The 25,095-nt window shown below is 45.9% G+C and overlaps 1 long non-coding RNA gene across 1 annotated transcript in view; it reads right to left on the bottom strand.

Annotated features, from left to right (window-relative positions):
• Nucleotides 1-11,764: 11,764 nt before the first annotated feature.
• LOC138473589 (uncharacterized) overlaps nt 11,765-25,095 on the bottom strand; it is a 66,579-nt gene continuing 53,248 nt past the window's right edge. The window contains exon 2 of the long non-coding RNA XR_011268800.1: nt 11,765-12,114. This is a non-coding gene — a long non-coding RNA (uncharacterized lncRNA). The remainder of the gene's footprint in view (nt 12,115-25,095) is intronic.

Below are 25,095 nucleotides of genomic sequence, written 5' to 3' on the forward strand. Positions count from 1 at the left end.
TTTACTTAGCCTATGTGTGTTAACACGTGCTGTCTGTTTGCCTGCCTCATAGCGCTGCGACTATCGCGTCGCTATCTGCTTGCCCACCCTAAACACAGGCCCTAGTGCCCATTCTGAGCTTACTCCTTATATATGGTACCCCTACCATTAGCTAGTCCACCTCCACATAAATTATGTATTTGCCAGCTACTTATACAGTCCTACTGAGGAATATCCTACACTTACTCATCACAATAGATGTCAACATGCCTCACTCTCTGCCCTCCCTGGTGTCTGAGACACCCTCGAACAATCCCAGAAACTTAAATGATATGACCACTAGAACATGCAATCTCTCCCAAAGAAACCTCAAAATTCGTGCCAGACTCCCCAAAATTTACGAACCCACAGCCAAATCTCTAGACCTCCTCTCTAACAACCTGTCTGGAAGCCTAAGAAGTGCCCAGCCTAATACCAAAATATCTCTGCACAACTCGACTAACACTCAGCACCCACTCCAGCTGGCCCTACCACCTGCCCAAAACCCCCCGACAACACTGCGATACCACCCACTGAGCCCACACTGCCAGGTATAGGAGGAGCCTTAATAAATGCCCGATCTCTGGTGGCACATGCCACAGAAATAGCCGACCTTATCACAACTGAAAAAATGGACTTCCTCGCCATTACGGAATCCTGGCTGCATTCAGCAGCTGGCCCAGCAATTATGCTAGCTATTCCTGAGGATTATACTCTTTTAAGAATAGACAGCACTTTCTCTCGAGGCGGTGGCCTAGCCATAATTGCAAAAACTAGCCTAGCACTAAGACTTGCTCCTCCACTAAAGGTAGACTCTTGCGAACTCCTGACCGCCAAACTAACTACCTCAACTACTCAAACCATATCTATCCACCTTATCTACAGACCTCCAGGCCCTCTAGGATCCTTTGAAGAAGATCTCACTAACATCCTTTTGGATAACATCAAAAATACATCGCCAAGTCTTCTCCTAGGAGATTTTAATCTTGGCTACAAAGACCCCTCAGATCCCAATGCCACACAGATCAACAATTCCATCAAGGAATTAGGCTTCACCCAAAAGGTAACAGGCACCACTCACACTATAGGCAGAACCCTTGATTGGATAGCAGAACACCATTGTGTAACGTCCATTAATGCCATAACATCCCTGCCCTGGTTTTACTACCACCTGATCTCTTTCGCCCTTGAAGTCACAGCTTCCTATCATACCATCAGTATAGCTCCTGCTATTCCTACAAGGAACAAAAAGAACATTACAGCTGACAAACTAATTCCTCTGATCATCTCCACCTTGAATTCTCTCCCTGACTCTGCAGACCCATTTACCTTGGTTGAAGAGTACAATAAGGTAATGTTATCCGCTTGGGATGCCATAGCACCTTTGTAAATCAGAAAATGCAAACAGAAAAAACATGTTAATTCATGGTTCTCTCACCACCTAAAAGCCATTAGACTTGAGAAATGTAAATGTGAACAGATATGGAGATTAAACCCTACTGAAACTAACAAAAACAACCTAAAAAAACTAGCCTCCCTATACAAAAAAGAAATAATCCTTGCTAAACAAGAATCCTACAATTTGCGCATCACCCAAGCTAATTCCAATACAAAAGAACTATTCACAATCCTTAAAGAATTGGAAACACCTATCTAAGCCCCTGACACCTGCCTCAAGGACAAAACCTGGTGCACTAGCATTCAGAGTGCTCTAGCTAATAAAATAACGACCTTGCAGGCTAAAATCAACAACAAAAAAGAATCCCCCCTCCTCGCCTCTAACTCTAACAATGTTACGGCCCCTGTGCCCTCGAACACCTCACCTCTCACCCTGCCCGAACTCCCTAAACCCCTTTTCAACTTTAAGAAAGTATCCATTCTAGAAGTTGAAAAAGTCATCTTAACTCTCAAACCTTCCAATTGCTGCGGCGACCCTTGCCCTGCACAAATCATGAAGGATGCCGCAAGGGACCTTTCCCCATTCATAACCAAACTTATAAATGCCTCATTCTCTTCCAGTACCATTCCTTACAATTTGAAACAGTTGTGGGTCCTCCCACTTCTAAAAAAAACAAACACTTGACCCGACCATTCCCACAAATTATCGTCCCATTACGACAGTGCCATTCCTGCTTAAAATTCTGGACAAGGTAGCGTACCTCCAAATTCAACAATATTTGGAATGCAACCACCTCCTAGGAGTACGTCAGTCAGGTTTTAGACCGCAACACGGAACGGAAACTGCACTGATTGACCTTAAAGCACAAATAGACACCCTGAGGGACAATGGTAACACAGCACTACTTCTGCTGCTCGACCTCTCAGCGGCGTTTGACTTGGTTGATCATAAGACTCTCTGCCACCACTTAGACTCGGCCACCCACTTCTCACAAGAAGCCATAGGCTGGATTCAAACCTTCTTAGATAATAGAACCATGCGGGTCTTTGCACCTTCAGCAGCCGCAGACCCTATTCCTATCACTTGTAGTGTGCCTCAGGGCTCATGTGTTTCGCCCACTCTGTACAACATCTTCATGAAGCCCCTTTTTGATGATCTAGATGGCCTGGGTATCACCTACACTAACTATGCAGATGATGCACAGATCCTCATACCGTTGACGGAAGATTACGACAAGGATTTGTCCTTTGTGAACAAAATATATCTCATCATCCAGGCATGGATGGCCTCTCATGGACTATGCCTGAATGATGATAAAACGGAACTCCTCATTCTGGGCACCACGGCTAATCTCAATAAATTAGGCCATCTATATTCAAACTTTACCATAGACAACAACAACATCCCAGTAGCCAAGGAAGTGAAAACTCTTGGATTCTACCTAGGCTCCACTCTCACCTTCAAAAAACAAGTAAACTCCATGGCCTCGGCCACCGCTTACACGTGCAAGTTAATTAGAGCAGCTAAGCCATTCCTTACACCTAACAACTGCATTTCTCTAGCCAGAGCCTTGGTATTATCTAAACTGGATTATTGCAATGCCCTATACATAGGCTGCAACAAATACATTACCAACAAGATCCAGATCTTACAAAATAATGCTTTAAGAGCAGCCCTCAACATTCCCAAGAAAGTCCACATATCTGACTTGAGAAGATCCAACAACTGGCTCGCCACCAAAAATAAAATTCTCCTCAAATCGGCCTCCCTAACTCATAAGTGCTTACATATGGCTGCCCACCAGTACCTTAGCCACAGATTCTGGAGACAACCCACAATCCGCCCTTCCAGAACAGCCAATACTAACCTACTTCAAGTGCCTAGATTCAAACATATGAAGACTGGTGGTAGTGGCTTCCCATTCAAAGCTGCCCAAAACTGGAACTCACTCCCACCCTCTTTAAGAGAAGACATGCCCTACCCACGCTTCAGATCTAACCTCATCCAATGGATTAAGGAGCATGACATTTGACCCGCTACCACACTGCCACAACACTGTCCACTACTGCGTATATTTGTATATACATTTGTATCTGTATAATTGTATATATTGCTGTTGATTGATGCTCTCTGCTACCTTTAGCTCATTTGTATGATATAGGCCAGCAATGTTTATTAATATTTTGTACTGCAACGCACAGCAATGTAACCTAGCTGAACAATCCTCTTTTCCTTCTTCTGCGCCCTAAAACCCTTGGGACTGGTGCACTTTATAAATAAATAAACAAACAAACAAACAACCAATTTGCATTTGTCCTTCTCCGCTACTTCCTTCGCCTCTCGATCTCTTCGTCTTCCCTTGTTTTTCTGTCCAAACTGCTCCCGTTAAGCTCTTTTCCTCTCTCTACAATCCCTTTCGATCTTCTCGTCTCTTTCTCTCTGCATCTGTTCCTTCTCCTCCTCCTCCTCCTACCTTCATTCTCTATCTTCTCTCTCCAGCTTCTCTTCTCCTCTCTGTCCTCTCTTTCAAGTTTCTCCTCTCGTTCCCTCTCCCCCTATCTGTCTCCTCCATTATCTCAGCCCACTCCGAAGCTTCCTCGCTCCCCTTCAAGCCTTCCATTGCCTTAGCCGCCCCTTTTGCCTCCCCTTCTGTTTTCCTTCCAGCTTCAGGAGTATCTGTCCTATCCACTCCTTCATGGCTATTCTCGCGAGCCCCTCCTTCGCGCCCTTCTGTGCTTCGCAGCTCGCTTCTCGTTCAGAAGCTGGCTGCCCTGCGCCCTTCGGCCCCTCCTCCTTTGTGTATAGTGGTGGCCTATATGTCAGATTTGAATACCCCGGTGAGCTCTCAATTCCCATAAGGCTCTAATCTCTTGTAAAAGGCACATCCCTTGCTCATCGTCTGTGGCCTCAAATGCTACACTTGGAGGGACGTGTGGGTGAGCGGAGGTGTGAGCCCCTGGCTCCTTCACCTCCTGCTGGCTCAGCATCACTGACGCCTCGCTGCATCCTCCTCGCCCTCCTGGAACATGCACCATAACTCGAATATGGCTATGCGTTTTGTTAACTTCTTCCTCTTATGGGCACCCTGCATATGTGTCTGTAGTGATTGCTGCACGTCTTTGGAGAACCTTCTGCAAGGTGGCCACGGTTTAGTTAACTTTCCCTCTGTGCTTTTGCACCATTCTGTGGTATATTTATATATCTTTGCCCTGTAGAGTGTGTCTTACACTGGTGCTGTAGCGGAGTGTCACCCTCGCACTTCCCCCAATGCATTTTTCTTGCCTTTACCTGACCTCAAATTGAGGGTTTCGACAATCCGCTGTTTAGGGCGGAAGGTACAATGTAATAACAATGCTTTTTCTTTTCAGGTTACTACGAGCCTCTCTGGCTCCACAACTTATCAGGCGAGCTCTGCGCACTGCCCCTTCACAAACTCGCTATCACTGCCTCCTCAGGCACGCCCACAATCTCGCGCATGCACCTTCTGTGCACTGCCACTGGTTCACCTCGTCAGCCAATTCCAAATTTCCAATGCTATCTCCTCACCGTCTCATACTCTCTGTGTCCTATTTGCAAATCTATGGGTGACGTCATCAAGTTACTAAGCAAGGTAGTGCTGAAAAATTGAATACCACATGCACCCTGTTATAACCAGTTAATCCTGAACCACACAGAACCCCACAGCTGTCTTCCCGCCTCCAGGCAGAGTATACCAATATTCTCTTGTGATCAAACTGTGCCTGCTGCATCGCATGCCGTTCAAAGTGTCTCACTCCAGGAGACTTAACCAGTCGACTCACCTTCTGCAATCTAGGCCAGCTCCCTTGCTAACCCTTACAGGAGTATTGTCATCTATGACCTGAGATAAAACGAGCTAAAATGCCCAACCCACAGGAAACCACTATTTACATAACAAAATCTGTCATCCATGTCTTCAAGTCAATAGTCTAGGTTATTCACCAGAATCGATTAGCTCTATACTCGAATGTACCCTAGACATAGAAAGAAAAGGGACATGTACCTCTGCTCCTGTCCCGACTAACTTTGCAATACTAGACAATACTCGAATCGGCTAAACAATACTCCACAATATTCAATACCCTCCCTCACACCCACAGTTGCCGTTCAACTGGATCAATACTTACTCTACATAGCCTGCTGGCGCTGCTCAGCTGCTGTGTCCCCAGAAGGTGCTCACTTCCCAGTTTTGGTCTTCCTAGACTCCCCGCTGACTTCGGCCAGGATGATTTCCAAACTAGCTCCTGACGGCCTTTTCATGGGTATGCGTCCCCGTCTTCTCAAAAAATATGTGAGGTTCCTGCATCCTCTCGGTACTGCAGCAGGGGAGACGACTTTGTGCTGGGCTGAGACAGCAAATCATTAACTCTGCTTCCAACTTGTTGGGGACAGACTCCCAGGTATGCCAGAGCAATGCTGGAAGTCTGTGGACTTGGAGGGCCCAACTCCGTCCCCCAGTATACATGGAGGAATTGGTCAACGGCAAGTTCAAACTGCGGTTTATTACAGCCAAAACCAACACAAGAACACAGAAAAATTCCAGCATGTTACACAGTAAGTGTCGCGCCAGCCAATTTTGTATTAAAGACACGTCACTACTCTGTCATCACTTGGGCCGTTCTCCAAAAACCTATTGATGTGTGTGTTTGGCTGTCAGGAGTCTAATAACCTATATGGGTACATATATGTGTAATTCTACTGGCTCTTACATGTCAGGTGGCTGGGCTGTCCCATCCCCAATTTACTAACTAATACATTGTTTCAGAGTAGTAGACTTACCATTGGTTCTTGTCCGTTGCTACCCACCCCTGTAGTAATAAAATGTGATTGGCTAAAGAGGTCGTCCCCTGGCCTTGGACCCGAAATGGTTCTCAGCTCACTGTGCACCTTTCAAGGTGATACGAACGATTATTTGTCTGTATTGGAACTTGTGTACACCACCTTTGCCTTATGAGACCATATCCGGCTCGTCGCAACACTTGTTGCACATTTTTTGCATACTTGTTGCAGCATGCGTCTGGCTGCCTGGGATCGGCTCTTCCTTCCCACCTCTGATCACTGTCCATTGCCTGACTCAGCTGCATCGCGTGTCTAGGGACCACCAAATTGAGTTCTGTAGCTCTGATTTATAAGGATTTATTCTGTTTCTTTGCAGCTGGCCCGTTTGTTGTCTGGGGTTTGGACTGTCTTCATATCTCTTAACCTTGGCTGTGGGTCCTGTCTCACAAATCTTGCTCTCTGTCCAGCATGAATCAGCTCAGCTCATCTTCTAATCAGTGGTTTGAGGCCTGCTGTAATTTTCCTTAACCTTATAATGCGGTTTCTACATTGTAGCCTGGTCTGACCAGGTGTCCAGAGCGGCACCCGTGAGCAAACTTGTAATGTTGCGGCATGGCAACAACGGCACTGCTAGCACTACCGGCGCCGTTGTTGCCTTACCGCAACATTCGTAATGAGGCCCACTGTTTTCTTTTGGTATTCCCTTAACACATTTTGGGATTTTGAGAAGGAGGGCAAGGTTAGGTTTTTTAAGTATAGGCCTTTTTATTTTGTCCAGACTGACTTGGACTTGTTTTGTTATTTATGTACTGGTCAAAATCATTCCCATTCAAGAGTTATGGCCAGATAGGAATTCTACCAACCCAACCAAAATACCAAATAAAGTTTTTCAAAAATGGTCTCCAATATGACTGCCATGCCTTCCTTACATAAGGTATAGTTTGAGTTCTTAACGGGAGACTTGAGGCCCCTCACATTGTGCATTGGTAACCTAAATTGCCCTTCCATCGCACGTCCGATCCATTGGACGCTAACGTCAACTGCCCCTGCAAACTATTTAGTATCGACACATTGCATGATAGTCCATTGTCCCTATCCCGGTGCACACCTACCTCCCACAATTCCCAGTGCTTGGATCCATCCCACCCCTGCCCCACCTCCCCCCCAAAAACTCCAAATTCCCTCCTCCCCTCTGAAGCCTCCCACCTACACCAATGGCCACCAACCTCTCCCCCCTGGTGCAAGCCAAAGTTCCTAGGGAATCTAGGGGGTCCACCCTTCCAGAATTGACTCGCCTGTAAACCCCAGAGATAGTATTTAGAGCACAACTAACCCCAACTGAGATCCAGACATACCCACTCCATCCCTCTCCATGGACGGCTTTTCGACCCCATACTGGGACTCTATAATCATGACCATTTATGTTTGGCAAAGTCTTTGTATACACCAAGGCACTTGTGTTAAGTGGCCCCCTACCCCCATTTCATTGTTGTTCCATAGCAAACACCCTTGGCATTTCCTTATGGAGCAAGGGTCCTCCTCTGCTGCTTCTGTCACCTTGCTGGTGGTAGCACGCTGGTTTGATTCTCACTTCTCCTTTCTGACCACCTTCTCTCATTCCCAAGGTTTCCTCCTCGACGGGACCTACTTCCCACCCGTTGCCGTGCTATGCTTGTCTTTTTCCATCTGTAGGATGACCATCCCCTCGTCACAGGTCGTGTTGTTTATCTTCCCATGTAAACAGGGGACCGAACAGGAAGGTCCATTTATATTTGATCTTTTTGTGTATCAGAGCCCTTGTCACCGGGTCTATCGCGCGTCGTTTTATCAGCGTTGATGGGGCTATGTCCTGTAATAGGAGGATTTCCGTGCCATTCGCCTTTAATGGTCCCTCTGTTCTCGTGGCATATAGGATCATTTCCTTCTGGGTGTATATTGACAGTGCCGCCAACACATCTCGGCCTCTGGTGCCTGGCTCCCTCCTCTTGGGGCCCACCCTATGCACTTTGTTTATTGGGATTGCCACTTCCAGGTCTTCCCCCAAAATGTCCCTGAAGAAGTTTGGCACAGTTTCTTACAGGTCTTTATCTACGATATTTTCTGGTAGGTGTTTGATTCTGATGTTAGACCTCCATGAGCGATTCTTGAGGTCTTCGCATTGGATTTCTAGATTTTGAGCCACTCTCGAAAGGTTTTCCAGCAGTTTGTCGCTTTTCCTGGCTTACTCCACCAGCTCCTTAAGGGCATTTTTTGTGGCATCTGTGTGCGCTCCTAAGCTGGCTTTCTGTGGCAGCCATTTGCAAGATAAGCTCCCCTCTAAACACAGCTTTTGCAGCATCCCACACAACCCGTCAATCCATCCCCTCTGTGTCACTCTCCTACAGCGTTTGTTTCAAGTCTGCTTTCAGATCTGCGAATTGTGACTATAGGGAGTCGGACATCTTGGTTTGAAACTCCTGAAAACATAGTTGTAGATCTTCCCTATTCATCGCCATGTCTGAGGGGATGTGCTGCCAGAGAATCTGTTGGGAGTGGTGCTGCTGTCATTCCGGGTCTCTTGTCCTCAGCACCGTTGCAGACTCCCACCCTACTGCCTTTCTCAACACTTTTATTGCTAACTGTCTCTTCGTTAGGTTTGTTTCTGGGTATTGATAGCCAGTGAGGGGGGTTGCCCTCTCCCGTCCCTTGATTTCTGCCCCCTCAGCCTGTGTTAGTTTGCTCTGTAAGGGCTTGGTGGGTATTTGTTGCCCTGCCTTGGGCGCACATTATTATAAGTGCCCTCTCCACACTGGCCGGAGCCTTTACACATCTGGGGGCCCCTGGCTCCCACTGGGAAACCCACTTCTCTTGGATGTCTTCTTCCCTGGGAGCTGATGTTTTATACAGATTGCTCCTCCCGCCTGGGGAGCTCCATGACCTGCTGCTGAATCTTGGACGTAGCCGAATCTACCAGCCTCTCTCCATTTGTCTATTTGATGCACCTGCAACTCTTTGAGGGTCAGACGCTTCGCCAAGCACAAAGTTGGTGGGCAGATCTATCTCCTCGGCTCGGGCCTCCCTCTGAAACAGCCTCCCTGCCTCTCTCAAACTTGAGCAGAACCACCTCTGGTTCTGGAAGCAAATCAAGACCTTCCTTTTTGCTTCCGCTCTCCATCTTCCTCTCACCTGCTGATGCACGTGTCTGCTCCGCGCACCGGTCACCTGGTCACCCTCTGAACTCGGGCCCAGGCTCCTGCATGTCCAGTTGCCCTTGCACTGCCTCTGGGCTCCCCAGCATTTAAGGGTCTGTATCTGCAACCCTACAGACCCTTCTCTTTGCACTTATGAGCCACCTGCTGGCTGCACTTGTGAGTTATCTGCACTTCCCCGTACCCCACCTCCCTACCACTTCTCCCCTTCCCTCTTCCCTGCACTTGCGCAATCTGAATAACACAAGGCCCAGTAAGATCATTATTTTGTCCTCCCTTGTTTCCCCCTCCTTGTCTTGTCGCACCTAGAAACACTTGTGTACAGACGCGTTATAAGTGCCACATCATATCATATCATATATATATTGTGCCACAGGTTAAGGGGGAGGAGAGGACCACCCCTCGCCTGTGACCCTATGCGCCCTGTCTGTCCTGCAGAAGGTCCCAGGGGTCTCTTACTTTGCTGTCACGATCCGTTCCCAGAGCCCCCCAGGCCTCCATCTCCACTCATGGTCTGAGGAACTGGGATCCACACCTCACCCAACTTGGGCTGCTACTTTGCTGAACGCGGCCCCCGTTGGTGTTCCTGCCTGGGGCTGCCTCTCCTGAATGCCCCATTCTCAGCTTCTGTCCACACTGTGGCCCTTTTCTGGCGGCTGTGTCACTGGTGGGCTCTGTCAGCCGCGGCCCCGGGCACACACACCACTGTTCCCTGTAGCAGCCTGTGATGTCCCCGGCAGCGCCTCAGTGACTGCAGGGCAGCACCCACACTGCTCCGGTGTTCCGCCAAACGGGACCGCTGCTGTGCCGTCCACTGCCCGGAGTGTCACCCAGCCCTTTACGCTCTTCGCCGACCCAGGTCGGACTTGCAGTGTTGTATTCCTCTATCCTCTGCTGTTTCGGCCATGGGAGAGCAGAGCCCTCACCCTCACGGGTTACCTTCTCCAGTGGCCATCTTGGATTTGCCTTCTGCATTCTGCAACTCTGCGCCTGAATGGCAAGTAATCAGGCAAGCACGCAGATACTTGAATGAAAGACTGCAACAAATTTGACACGCCTGCAGCAACACTATTTAAATGTGGATAACCACTCGATTCACCAGGATGGGTTACCAATTGTAAATGCCTGGTCGAGACATAGAGCATAGAGCAGGGCCTCGAGCTGGATCAAATTTAAGCCGTCAAACCTGGCCTTATTCTGAATGTGCACTTTGATGGTCGAATTTCGAACTTACATTTCCTAACATACTGTCGATGGTTCCCCGTTTGTTCCTCCTTTGGGTAATGCACATGCTGTGAAACAAAACAACAAATTAAGTTATCATTTTTCACTTAACTGCTGTCAGAATGTTGGGAGGGCGGGGGGGGACGTACCGAAAAATCTCGCACAGGGCACTGCTGTGTATATCACGCAGCGATCCTCCAGAAAGCACGATAAGCCGGTACATGAGGTAATTGAAATATCTACTTTATAACAGTTTTATTCTTGACTCCAGTTAGCGTTTATTCTTTAAAAGAATCTAAGCATAATACATTGCCATTCTAAATTGTATTTTACATTTATTCACGTTTATTAAGATCTAATTTCTAAATCATATTGCTCGTGCATATTCGTCCAGCACATCCTGTTAAATATTTTCATAGATGGCCGCTGCCTGACGGATCGCCTTCAAAACTCGCGACGCTTACCCAGGACTCGTGTTTACTCCCACTCTTAAAATACACAAAGATCCCGTGACAAAAATGCATAGGCACTGGACAGTGCCTCTGGTGTGGTATTCATGTATTAGGTCAGGAATTGCATTGTCCGAATTATTGGACAGAAACAGAGTTTATTGCAGGTCAGAATTGAGGTGCATGAGCAGAGTTGTGCAAGGATCCCATGACAGAGGTACTAGCGGTCAGGTGTGTGCGGCGGCGGCGTGGCATGATTGGCCTCTTGGTTAGATATTACCTTCTTTAGCGAGTGAGCTGAGCTGCCCTTTAGTAGGTGAGGTTCTGCTCTCTACTCGTGACAGCGTTGGTCATACAGCAGGATGCTCGCCTATTTACAAATCAAAGGTCTCATTTTCAAAAGGTGTCAGCTTGGGCTGCAGCGAATGCACACGTGCCCCCACTTGTCCTTGAGGATGATTGCTCTACCAAAACACAAACAACGCATTGATAAGTGTTACGGTTTGGTCTTTGATTTTCAGATGTTCACCACACACAGAAGCTGCTGTCAAGTGGACAGCCATACCATGCGAAAGGGGATACACTGCTTCCAATAAAATGGAACGCAATGGTGACAGACTACGATGGCTAATTCCCCACACTAACATGAGATGGGGGTTTAGATTCTATTAAAGACAAGGAGGCGAGTATTATGCATTACAATCTTTACTCTGAAACCACAGTAACAAAGAAAAAACGTTTACAAACAAAAAAGTTGTAAGAAACAGAACTAAATAGAGTTCAATGTCAATGTAAGGCAGCTCCCCAATCCATCATGGAGGACAGGTCATGCCCTGCAGGAGACCAATGAGCAGGGACCCTTCCTTATATAAGTCCATTACTCTGAACCCAACTCCTCTTTCTGTAGCTGTCTTGAACCAGACGTCCACTGCACAGATCAGATGACAAATGGTGACGACAAATCCAGTGAAGCTCTCGTACCACGCACTCCAATCTTGTAACTGTGATCCACACTCCTGATCAGAACCTCAACTCGTAGCTGTAAGAACAAGCAAGAAGGATGGATGGATGGGAAGAACAACAAACCAAAGAATGTTCTCTCCTGAAACACCTGTGTATATGCGTGTCATAACTGCCATATCATATCATATCATATCATATCAAGGGTAGGAGGGTGGGATAATACTCGCCTCCTTGTCTTTAATAGAATCTAAACCCCCATCTCACGTTAGTGTGGGGGATTAGCCATTCTATGACAAGACAGGAGGCTCATATTATGCAAATGTGAAGCCCTTGCATCCCATTAGTACAACAAGACCCATACAATAGTGACAATATAATAAAGTAATAGGAGAAGAAAGTTTTAAAATGCTTTCATTTGAACAATCAGCTGACTGCAAGAGTATTGCCCAAGGCTAGGCTGGCCGAATAACTGTCTTATAAGGCATAGCCAAACACACTGCAAGGAAAAAACAACTGGCAGATGTGCCAATTCCAGCGTTCCTTGCAGGTCACCAAAACCAACTGGTTAAAAGAGGGGGGGAACACTAAAACAAGTTTTCCTATACTAATAGGTTAGGAAAAACCCATCAGAGCAATACACTCCTCTGTTGTCCAATCAAACATGTAGAGCACTTAAATTCATACCATCTTTGGGAGAGGAAATGTATCTTACATCCAATCGCTACCATCATAGTGATATCTCAATCCCTTTGTAGATGTGCCATGTGTTTGGACCTTGTTCCCTGCTCCATGGTTGATAAATCCCCTAGAGGATCATAAACTAACCGAAGGAGGACCACTAAATTCCATAGTCTTAGCAAAGACTCTAAACTGCAAAGAAATGATCACATAACAGTTAAAATGACGCTGCTCACCAGAAGAAAAACTTACCTTTAACTTAGCCAATCTGAAGAACCTTGAAACCCCCAGCACCCTGTGCTGGCACCTTATTGCAAAACAATCTCCTGTGAACTAGGAGAAACAAGTCAATAACTAAATATATATATATATATATCCCAGCCCTCTGGAGATTGCACTGACAGACACCTTCAGAGATAGATAGCGTAGAGACGTTGGAACGCCTTGTGACAGAGGGCCGTAATAACTTGGATGGAAGATGAGTAGCACTCACAGACCCCTCTATCCCATCCAGGGATATTGTGCCTTCCCAAATGAGGAGAAAAAACCTCCCTCACTTATCTAAGGAAAACCTTGCAACCCAGAAGAAGGCTACCTTGAGGACCCCACTAAAGCGCCGCTTTACACCCTTAAAACAAATACACTCTTACACTTCTAACCAACCCCCTAACAATGGAAGCGGGGGTCCACTTAACGTAGTGCAATACAAGGAAGTAGCCCAAAGGAAAGTAAACTGACGGGAGGGAAATGCTCAGTGCGAGTCTGCACTGGTCCTGAGCCAGAACTCCTGTAAAAGGAAAAACGGAAACCATCAGGTGTTACACCAAGAGGTGTAATGTTATGATGCAATCTCCCCCAAGGCCCAAGGATGGCGGGAAGGGGAATGAGGGGAAAAGGACTTTGGGATAATTATCATGCCCCGTAAATGAAAGGTTGTGAAAGAATACTGGGACCACTGTCCCCTCAAACACTGAGGTCTGAGTCTCTGATTTCGGCAGGATGAAAGACTGATTTAGACCCTCCCAAATTAGGCACCTGCATCAGTAATATATATATATATATATATATATATATATATATATATATATATATATGAAGAGGCTAAACAACTCTCTTGAGGGTACAGAAACCTGCTTGTACTCCTCGAGCAGAGGAGAAATTGTAACACACTGCTAGACGAATAGCTGAAAACAGGCCAAGCCTTGGGAGGAAAACCATGGGTAGGCATCAGGAGGATATTATTTGGCAACTTGTCCTCCTGAAACCAACAAGTGTTTCCAAACACTTAATCCAATTAGAACCTGGCTGTCCAACCTGCCCTTGCAACAAAACTGAACAGATACCCCAGAGCTGACCTTGTCTACACCAATAGTCCAAATAGTATAGTGAAAGTCATAATGGGACAAATAGTAAGGGAAACACGCCACCACTAAAGAGAGCATCAAGCCCTGCAGACCTCAATAGGGGCATAACGCATCATTCTTTTCTTCCTCATGTCAAGAGAAAATTCTGTGGCTTAAACAGCACAGGTATTGGGTGGAGCAACTGTTATTGCGGCAAGCAAAACCTAAGGAAAGGACTGAGTTGTCCTGAAACTAACTAAGGTAAAGGGCGACAGAATTTTTATTAAAAGACGAAGGTTAACACCAGAGTGATGGCTAGAGAGGAAGGTACAACCCCCTACATAGGTCTGTTTACCACTACCTCCAAACACTCTTTTCTTTAAAGTATTTAACAAATAAATAAAACAATATAAAATAATATAAAACAATATCCAAGAAATAGGGGTTACGCCCTCACAGGGCCCCAGCCTTATAGTAGCTGCTACCAACTGAGCTATCAGGGCTACTGACAATACTGAAAACGCAAATGTGTTCCAGGTATCACTTAAACATATTGTTTAGCAAAGAGTACACTGAGCAAGAGCACCGCAACCGCTCACCCTATCAGGGTGTGGAAACAGCAGTATACGAGGGGTTCACCTAGCAGAAGAACATAGACCAAGCCTGCCCCCGAGCAGGTGACATCACACCAACATGGAAGATAATGACACCTGTCACATGCAGCACCTAAACAAAACCAAACTGCCGACTATAAGGGAGGAATACGCTGAGCAAGTGCACCTCAACTGCTCACCCGAACAGGGTGTGGAACCAGCAGTACACAAGGGGGTAACCTCGCATTAGAACTCAGGCAGAACCTGAAACCGAGCAGGTTATGGCGCCCATACAGTGAAAAAGAAATCACCAATGTCATATGCAGCACCTAAATAAAGCTGACAACCTTAAGGGAGGAATACACTGAGCAAGTGCACCTCAAACTGCTCACCCGAGCAGGGTGTGGAACCAGCAGTACACAAGGGGTTTACCTCGCAGAAGAACACAGGCAAAAAACTGCCACCAAGCAGGTTTATGGCTCACATACCGTGAAAGTAATCACCAATGCCATATGCAGCACCTAAACAAAGCTGCCAACCTTAAGGGAGGAATACACTGAGCAAGTGCACCTCAAACTGCTCACCCGAGCAGGGTGTGGAACCAGCAGTACACGAGGGGTTTACCTCGCAGAAGAACACAGGCAAAGCCTGCACCGAGCAGGTTTATGGCACCTACAGTGAAGGTAATCCTCTATGCCAAATGCCGCACTTAAACAAAACTGCAGACTCGTAGCGCATCAGGCACTGGAGCGGTCAGGTTCCAAACATATAAATTACAAAATATTCTTATTTAAAAAGTAATTAAAATTATATATATAATCCTGTTAAAGCAAAAAAAATGCAGACTGGGCTGTCTCAAGTTGTCTCGCATAACTAGGGTGACCAGACGACCCGTATTTCATTTTAGAAACCCCCTCCGGGTTTTGCATGGTTGGGCGGTATGGTAATTAAAATTGTAATTATTTTCTCCCCAACACTTTCAGAATTTTTAAGTTGGAGGGCTAGTTCGGACCTCGAACCTTCCAGGCACCAGTGACAACCCCTACTGACTGTGCTACAGAGAATGTCTTCAAAATAATAGAAAAGAAGGAAACATAGCGGACCGAGCGCGCCCGCAGCACCTGGCAGTCCCAGGTGTAATTCAAAAGAAAACAGACATAAACTTAAACAATATACGTTTTTTTTTTTTTTTAAATACCCATGATGTTCTAGACATTGTATTAGAACTCAGGTACCCAGCCTTCCGACACCAAGCCCTTAGCCGTTGAACCACTGGAGGCTGTGTTGTCCAAATGAACACTGCAGCCCACCAAAGGGCTTTGTACACGGGTCGCCAGCAGTGCAGGCCCCGAATAAGCTATTGTAACAAACACGCAGGGCTTAAACAAACAAAGAGAGGCTTGCGTGCGCTGGCCTTGAAGCTTATCAGCTTCAGACAGACATGCGCGATGGCCGTAAACCAAAAATAAACAGAAGAATGCTTGCGCGCACAACGGCACGAAGCATTAGCTTCTGTCAGCCCATAAATCTTTATATAAAGAGACCCGCTGTGCGTCGGGTCTGAAGCAAAGCTTCCATTCACACGGGCGCGCACGGGATAAAAGAAAAACCGTACACAGTTAAATATAATGCCCAGAGGCAAACCAGCGCGAGCGTTGGAAAGTCAAATAAACAGTACCTTAAAATATAAAGGAATAATATATCTTAAATGTATCATCAAGAAATGCTACAAGCATAAAATATTTTTTCCCATAATATAACCAATTAAGCTTTAACTTCTACTGACAACATGCAAGACACAAACTGAAAGGAGTGTACTTAGCTGTGGTGTCAGCAGCAAAGAAAGAGGAGTTGGGTTCAGAGTAATGGACTTATATAAGGAAGGGTCCCTGCTCATTGGTCTCCTGCAGGGCATGACCTGTCCTCCATGATGGATTGGGGAGCTCTTTTACATTGACATTGAACTCTATTTGGTTCTGTTTCTTACAACTTTTTTGTTTGTAAAAGGTTTTTCTTTGCTGCTGTGGTTTCAGAGTAAAGATTGTAATGTATAATATGAGCCTCCTGTCTTGTCATATAATTGACTGAAAAATGAACTATCCAGATTTAGTAGAGCGCACCTAAAAATACAACAGTGATGCATCAATGCAGATTAAAACCACATTTCTGTGCCTCCGATGCAGCTCTTTTGACAATTCTCCCATTGGCCTCCTGGGCAACCGACTGGGAGGCTAAAAGTAGCACCCAAAAGCCCACCCACCAGTTCTCCCAGCTTCCGCACTCTAAGGCCCGCTAACCTATGCTGCACAAAGACATCACAGGGCTCAGGGGGAAGGCAAAGGGAAGAGTATGGTGAGAGGAAAAGTGCACATTGCCATGGTTCCACAGCAGGTGTTGTTGTATCCACAAAGTTGAATAAATGTTTTATTTTATTTATTTGTGTGTGCTGCACCTCTTTACCCCGATGCTCGTGTTACCCACACAACCAGAATACCACAATTCGATGTCTGGAACGTCCACCACATCTGACCTGCAGTGGAACTGGACTACTTGCTCTTTACACCACATGCTTCCCCCTCGTGTTTGCAGATCCAGCCACCTGGGTCAATTTTCAGTTCAGCAAGGGGTGAGCCCACCTACAGTGTTTTTCCAATCTCCTGGTATGGAGCAATTCCTTGGGAGCTGTGGTAATCTGCCATTTTTTCTACCTAGAAGCCATTGATGGGTTGGATCTTGCACCCAACCGAAAACAGACACTCCTATTGACTATTTTAGGAGCTGAGAGGCATGACCTTTTGCTTCTCCAGTTTTGTAGGGCCCATTGAGAATACAGACTGGGGAAATTAATTGCATGGTTCACAGAAGCCAGAGGGGACATTGTGGGGGCCCTTGAGTTGGCATCTGGAGTCCGGGCTGATGGGAAGAAAAAAAAGCTCATTATGTGTTTGCATGTATGTGTGCATGCACAGTTTTGTGTCTGTTTGAGTGTGTGTGTGTGTGTGAATGAAAGTGAAGTCGGTGTATATGTTGCATCATACAGGTGCGCATATGTATGAGGCTGCAGTGTGCATGTTGTTTGGGTACACATGTGAATGAGAGAGCGATAGACCTGCATGTGTGAATGAAATTGTGTATATGTTGTTTGTGTGTGTGTAGGGATGCGTGTGCATGTGGGGTGGGCTACTTTAGTGCAACGGCAGCTGGCATGAACATGTTTTTTTATAGTTGCCTATGTTTTAGTGGCATTATGGGTAAATCCAATATGATTGTTCTTATGTGGGGCAGAGGGGCGCATGGCTTTAGGCAACATGGACCAGTTTTCGTACAGTGCCATTTGATTTTCTTACTGACATTCTAGGCAAAACCAACATTAGTGTGCCTACATGGGTATAATGGCCTACATGATGCCACCACTATGGACATGTTTTCATACAGTCGTATTAAATTGTTTACTGGCATTATGGGAAAAGCCAACATGAGTGTTCTTAACTGGCTATACTGACAAACATTGGTGCTTGTGCAGTACGGACATGTTTTCTTATTATGGCATGGCATAGTTTATTGGCATTATGGGCAAAGCCAACATGAGTGTTGTTACTTGACCATATTGGCCTACATTGGCGCAAGCAGAATGGGCATGCTTTCTTACACTCACAAGGCATTTGTTATTGGCATTATAGCCAACCCAACACGATGAATGGTCTTCAGTGTGCATACTAGCCTACATTGGTGCAAGTAGAATACACGTTTTCTTACAATAAAACTGTCATTTTGTACGGCCATTATGGGCAAAGCCCACATGAGTGTTTCTGTGTGGGCATACTGGCCTACATCGGTGCAGAGGTATGGGTATGGTTTTTACCGTGGTATGCTTGTTGTGTATTGACTTTGTTGGCAAAGCAAACATGAATATGTTCTCATCTGGCAGAATACTGGCATATTTTGTGGGCAAAGGTATCATGAAAACGTGTTGGGAAATGTTCTTGTGCACTGTTGGTGACTTAGCATCTATTGTATTCTTTCATTGGTGACCCTTAAAATCCAATTGTAAACTGTGGGGCTTTTTACCCATTTATTCACAGAAAGTGTGCTGTAATATGCACAATTTCCGTCCAATATTTAAAAGGTGCTCTTGTGAGGAGTACCTCCCAAACTCCCATGGTTCATTTGGGCCCGTTTTTATTCTCTGTCACTCTCACTTATTTATGGGGGTAAAATGTATATCCCTCTAATCAAAATATTTGCAAGCCAATTACCACTCTTGATACGTATTTAGGTTCTACATTACCCCCGGTTGGAAGCCACTATCCTTGTGGCCACTGTGTGGTTTGCATGTTTACCAAGAACAATACACAGTTCACTTATGGCAATTCCACATGGCACGTACATCACTTTCTAACTGTCAATCTAAGAACGTTATTTATGTGATTTCTTGCCTTGGTCTCTTGTTGCACGTAGGAATAACAACACAGTCTGTTACCAACCGCATGGCCGAACATAGATTTAAACTTCACCTTTAAGGTATATAGGCAGCACTCTTTTGTCATTTTGCAGAGACATCCCACTTTGAGGATGATATTGAGTGGTTTATAAATAACATTCTATATATAGTGTCATTTGGTGTTTTAGCACAGTTTGCTTTCGAAGTCTTTTTGATGTTCCTGATCCATCCGATAGTGCTTCTTACTCTTTTCAACAGTCGACGCTCATCTGGGCATTATATACTAGTGCATCATTTATGAAATGTATCCTCTCATTGCTTTTTCAGGGTATGCATTTTGTGTTGTATATTTGACTTAGCACAAACTTTAATATATGTTTTACCCTCCAAACCTGAAACCGGAAAGTAACTATTTGGTTGATTGGTTGTTTTTCTTAATAGTTGGCGGATGGTGCCAAACAGTGAATGGAAGAGGAACCACAAATGATTCGCCAATCTGAGACACATCTGAGGTTACATGTTTGTTAGCTCTCTTGATTAGAGGTTTAGTTTACTCTTTGCTGGGCTTCTATATACAATTTGCCCTTTGCACTCTTACAGATATCCCTGTTTGAAGAACTCTTGCAGCGATTCCTGGGCATTCAAGTGGAGTCATTAATTGAGGTAGGATTGTTCTACAATAATATGTCCTCTATATCAAATCACACATAATTACTATTATGTTCTTACATTAAAATGATTTATATGAGTCTTTGTCCTGCCCAGGGGCTCACTATTCTCAGAGATGCACAGCTCCACCCTACTGATGAGGTCTAACCAGACCGAAACACGTGTCTGGGGTTGCTGTGGGTACTCTTGTTCAGAGTAGACTTGCCTAGCATTTCGGTGCTGGACTGCCCCTTAGGAAGGACAAAGACTGATATGTTTTGGCTATTTCTTCTCTGTGAAAGATAGTGAGGTAAAGAATCTGGGTAAGGCTTTCGTAACCGGGCCCAATGTCGGGCAGAGGGACTCCCAGGACCCCCCTTTATTTTTGCATAATTGAAGTAACTTTGGGTCTCACCCTAAGTTACATGGGAAATCCAGATGTGGACCACTTGCTCACTAGTCTTAGAGAGGCACAGCCTCACTCTACTGATGAGGTCCGACCCGACCAAAACACGTGTCTGGGGTTGCTGTGGGCACTCTTGTTCAGAGGAGAATTGCCTAGCATTTCGGTGCTGGACTGCCCCTGGGCAGGACAAAGACTGATATGTTTTTGGATATTTTTCCTCTGTGAAAGATAGTGTATTGAGCTAACGAATCTGGGTAAGGCTCTCGGAAACAGAACTAATGTCTGGCAGAGGGACTTCCCAGGACCCCCCCTGTTTTATGCAGTGGTAAAATTAAGACAGAGCGGGACATTTGAAGTAGTGGTGAGCGCAAGTTTATCCTAGCATTTCTCTGCACAAGCAGCAGAATTGGGCGCACGCATAATAGCACTAGAGACACATGAGGCGAGGAGATAACAGTGTACTCAGACTCCGCCTATGTGACGTCAACAGTACATTCAGAACTGTTACGTTGGAAGAGGGAGGGCTTTCGACGTGCTGACAGTAAACCAGTGCAGCACACGCCCCTATTGGATAGACTTATAGATTCACTACAGCTTCCCGTCAGCAATTGTGGTAGTGAAATGCCAAGCCCACATGAGGGGGGAGGACGTGGTTTCCCGCGGCAATAAAGCCGCAGAAGCAAAGCGAGCAGCATATTTTCTAGAAATAAATGAGTTTGACACTCCACCCAACAGACGAACACGAGCGGTCAGCATGATATTGCAAGAAGGGTATAGCTCATTGCCCATTCCCCAAATAGTACAACTCCAAGGCCGAGCACCAATAGAAGAGAATGAATTATGGATACAGAGGGTGTTTTCAGTACCCCGTACAGATGCGATGTGGCAACAGGAGAGCACCGGAAAGCTGGTTATTTCCCTTACCTTATTGCAGATAGCTCTTTCGCAAATCCATTACTCGACCAGTAAAGATGTTCTTGCAGCGCATATAGTGGAAGACTGGTTTTGGCAGAGCATATTGCCACTTTTATGAATAATTGCATTATCTGTCAGAAGTTTACTGCAGGACACACATTGCGTGTGTGTCCTGCAATATTGAGAGGATCAATACTGGCCCCTTCCATCACCTCCATATAGATTATGTGGATATGATTCAAAATTGTAATGGCTACAGATACATGCTCATAGTGGTCTATCCATTTTCTTGCCGGATCGAAGCTGGTCCATGCTCACACCGATGCCCTCTGTGCAGCCAAATTCCTTGTCAGAGAGGTATTCCCACAGTGGTGGGTGTGCAAGGTCCTGCGATCTGGCAACAGAACTCACTTTGTAAATTAAGTGTTTGGGCATATCACAGCCCTGCTGGAGATTAAGCATACATTTTCCTGTGCTCATCACCCGCAGGCGAATGGGATCTGTAAACGCCTCAATGGCATGCTCAAAGAGAAAATTGCAAAAGTAAAAATGACACTGAAAAGGGAGGGCTTCATTGCCTGCCCATAGCATTGTTCGCATTGCATAATCAGCCTGCATCGGACCACCATTTAACCCATCATGAGGTGGTGACGGGATGAAGCATGTGCTTCCCACTTGCTCCACCCACTAGAGAGCTGACGGACTCCCATAATGCTGCTGCTGTTCTTGGTAATTAAATGTATGAATATCTTGCTTCGATGATGGCTAGTGCTTCTTTTATCTCTCAACAGCTGAAATCGTGGCAGGGGAGGTCAAAGAAGGATGATGAATATGACACACAAGAGCCACAGGGACTGCTTAGGGCCCCTCTTCTTTATCCAGGGGGCCAAGTTTTGTTGGTAAATTTCAATAGACCGTGGCACAAGCCACGTTTCGAGGGACCATTTACAGTAGAGCAAGCAAATGATAAGGCTGTTCAGTTGGTAAGGAAGAAAGCTTGGAATTATCTGGGAGATGTCAAGCCCTGCTGAGGTGAGACCCCCACCCCCCCCGGCTCAACATGTAGATGGTGTATCGCAAGAAAAAGAAGAAAAAGAGGAACAGCGACAGATTCAGACATCATCATGGACCAGAGCTACACAGGAGCATACAGAAGGTTAGATTAGGCACACTGTCCTTTCTTACACTAGGTAGTCGACACGTTTATGTGAACTGAGTTTCGACAAGTAATTGTATACTTGCACGATAGAACGAAAAGTGCTTTATGAACTCAGAGACTAGGGCCAAATGATAACAGAAAAAATATTTGTTTATGCTTTTCTTACTTACGTCGCACAAAGTTATCCAATTCTGACATGAAGTAACGTGCTTACTATTGCCTTGCTTAGTAATCCGAAACCTCAATTCATTTTTGAAAGACTCTTTACTGCCGCATTCGCACAGTATTATCGCAGAAGAAACTGACTGCCACAACAATGGTAATTTCGAAGGTTGTACATTTTGGCAAGCATTTGTTTCGAATTCATGGACAACGCCAAGATCGTACACTTATACAGAACATAGACACCGCAGCAAGAGCCATTGTTTTGCCATTTTGTGCATTCTGCTGTCTCTACCCCTTTACCCTCCTCACCGTGCAAAGAGCGGCATTGTATTACACACACACTAGAGCATATGCTAACACAAACCCCATTCCCTTTGTAACTGAAGCTATACCTGAACTGATGCCAGTGTTGCCTGAGAGGTAAAAAGGCTCAAGCAAAGCGTGAACACTGGCTTTGAGCATGAAAATGCTTACTTAGCAGATTTGGCCCATGTCACCAATAAGTGGTATCAGCACATGACCAAGGTAAAAGAGCGACCACAAGGGAGAGCTGCTATGTGTGATCTTTCATCCCCAATGCCATGAGTGCTTCCAGAACATTCATAGCCCCAGAGATTCCAGCAGCTAGAGCACAATGCCTTATGCACCCAGCACTCTGCACTACAAGGGGTAATTTCAAGGAAGATGGGCCACACTGCGATGGATACCACAAAAGATGTTCCTGTATGAGGACAGCTACATGAAGACTCAAGCAATAATGGACGATTATTGGAGTTCAGATAAGATGATACAGTATATATTGGATAGCCCGAACAAAGGGGAAGCCAGGATAGTAACACAAAAGGAGTTGCAGTACCCAAAAACAGGGTAACGGGGAACAGGAGGACTGCCAGAATGCTGAGAGACTTCAACTGTTGGTGTATGGACAGGTGTTGACAGGAGAATGATGGATGGAGGGGATTATGGGGTACAAAGCGCAGGCACTCCTGACTGTTCCAGTAAAAGCGGTACAGAAGGAAAATGTTGACTGCCTCAAAGAATGGGCAGCAGGTGCCCAGCTGCTCACATGGGTCAAGAATGAAGCAGGTCCTATGTCAATAATACCACTCCAGAATCCTTCATCAAGTCCGTGCTCAAGTCTGTGCTGTTTGCTGGCGAGTGACCCTGCTGGATTCTACAGGACCCTGTTGGAGGACTGTTCCTAAGGAATATTGTCATTAATTGGAAGGAAGCCCCACCCCTTTTCCCAGAAGGCTTAAAATTGGACTGGCCGCGCGCATCTGCGAGTGCGCATCAAGTCTGTGCTCAAGTCTGAGCTGTTTGCTGGCGAGTGACCCTGCTGGATTCTACAGGACCCTGTTGGAGGACTGTTCCTAAGGACTATTGTCATTAATTGGTATGAATACTGAGAAGAATATTAGCTTGTAGTGATATCAATTAATAGATACACTACATCTTAATTTGAGCTGTGCCTATAGCGTTTATTTTTACTTTTAGGAAGGAAGCCCCACACCTTTTCCTAGAAGGCTTCAAATTGTACTGGCCGCATGCATCTGCGCGCGTGCATCAAGTCTGTGCTGTTTGCTGGCGAGTGACCCTGCTGGACTCTACAGGACCCTGTTGGAGGACTGTTCCTAAGGACCATCGTTATTAATTGGTGTGAATACTGAGAAGAATATTAGCTGGTAGTGATATCAATTAATAGATGCACTATGGGCCTCATAACGACCCAGGCACTAATGGGTTAACGGCGCCGTAAAAGGCTGCGGCGCCGTTAACCTATTAGCGCCTAATTACGAGGTCCCTTTGCGGGACCCGACCTTAATGGCTGCTGTAGACCAGCCGTTAAAGTAGGGACCCGCAAAGGGACCTTGGTGCCAATTACGGTGCCGCAATTTGCGGCACCGTACTTAGCGCCTTCCCCATTCCCTTTGAGCCCTATGGGGCAAAAATGGGAATGGGGAAGGGCCATGGAAGAAGGGGGAATTACCGCCCGCCAACCTTGTAATGGGGTGGTAATTCCCCCTTTCTCCCTGGCGGAGTCGGTAACTTACCAGCATGGACCATGGTGCTAGTAGCACCATGGTCTTCCGCCAGGGTCGTAATGAGGCCCTATATCTTAACTTGAGCTTTGCTTAGTGTTTATTTTTACTTTTAGGAAGGAAGCCCCACCCATTTTCCCAGAAGGCTTCAAATTGTACTGGCCGCGCGCATCTGTGCGCATGCATCAAGTCCGTGCTCAAGTCCGTGCTGTTTGCTGGCGATTGACCCTGCTGGACTCTACAGGACCATGTTGGAGGACTGTTCCTAAGGACTATTGTCATTAATTGGTATGAATACTGAGAAGAATATTTGCTGGTAGTGATATCAATTAATAGATATACTATTTGTTAATTTGAGCAGTGCTTATAGTGTTTATTTTTACTTTTAGGAAGGAAGCCCTGCCCCTTTTCCCAGAAGGCTTCAAATTGTACTGGCCACGCACATCAAGTCAGTGCTGAGGTCCATGCTGTTTGCTGGTGTGTGACCCTGCTGTACTCTACAGGACCCTGTTAGAGGACTGTTCCTAAGGACTAATGTCATTAATTGGAAGGAAGCCTCGCCCCTTTACCCAGAAGGGTTCAAATTGTACTGGCCGCTTGCATCTGCGCGCACGCATCAAGTCTGTGCTCAAGTCCATGCTGTTTGCTGGCGAGTGACCCTGCTGGA

The sequence above is a fragment of the Ambystoma mexicanum genome, chromosome 8, assembly GCF_040938575.1.
Source record: "Ambystoma mexicanum isolate Mex_15411 chromosome 8, UKY_AmexF1_1, whole genome shotgun sequence".
Lineage (NCBI taxonomy): Eukaryota > Metazoa > Chordata > Amphibia > Caudata > Ambystomatidae > Ambystoma > Ambystoma mexicanum.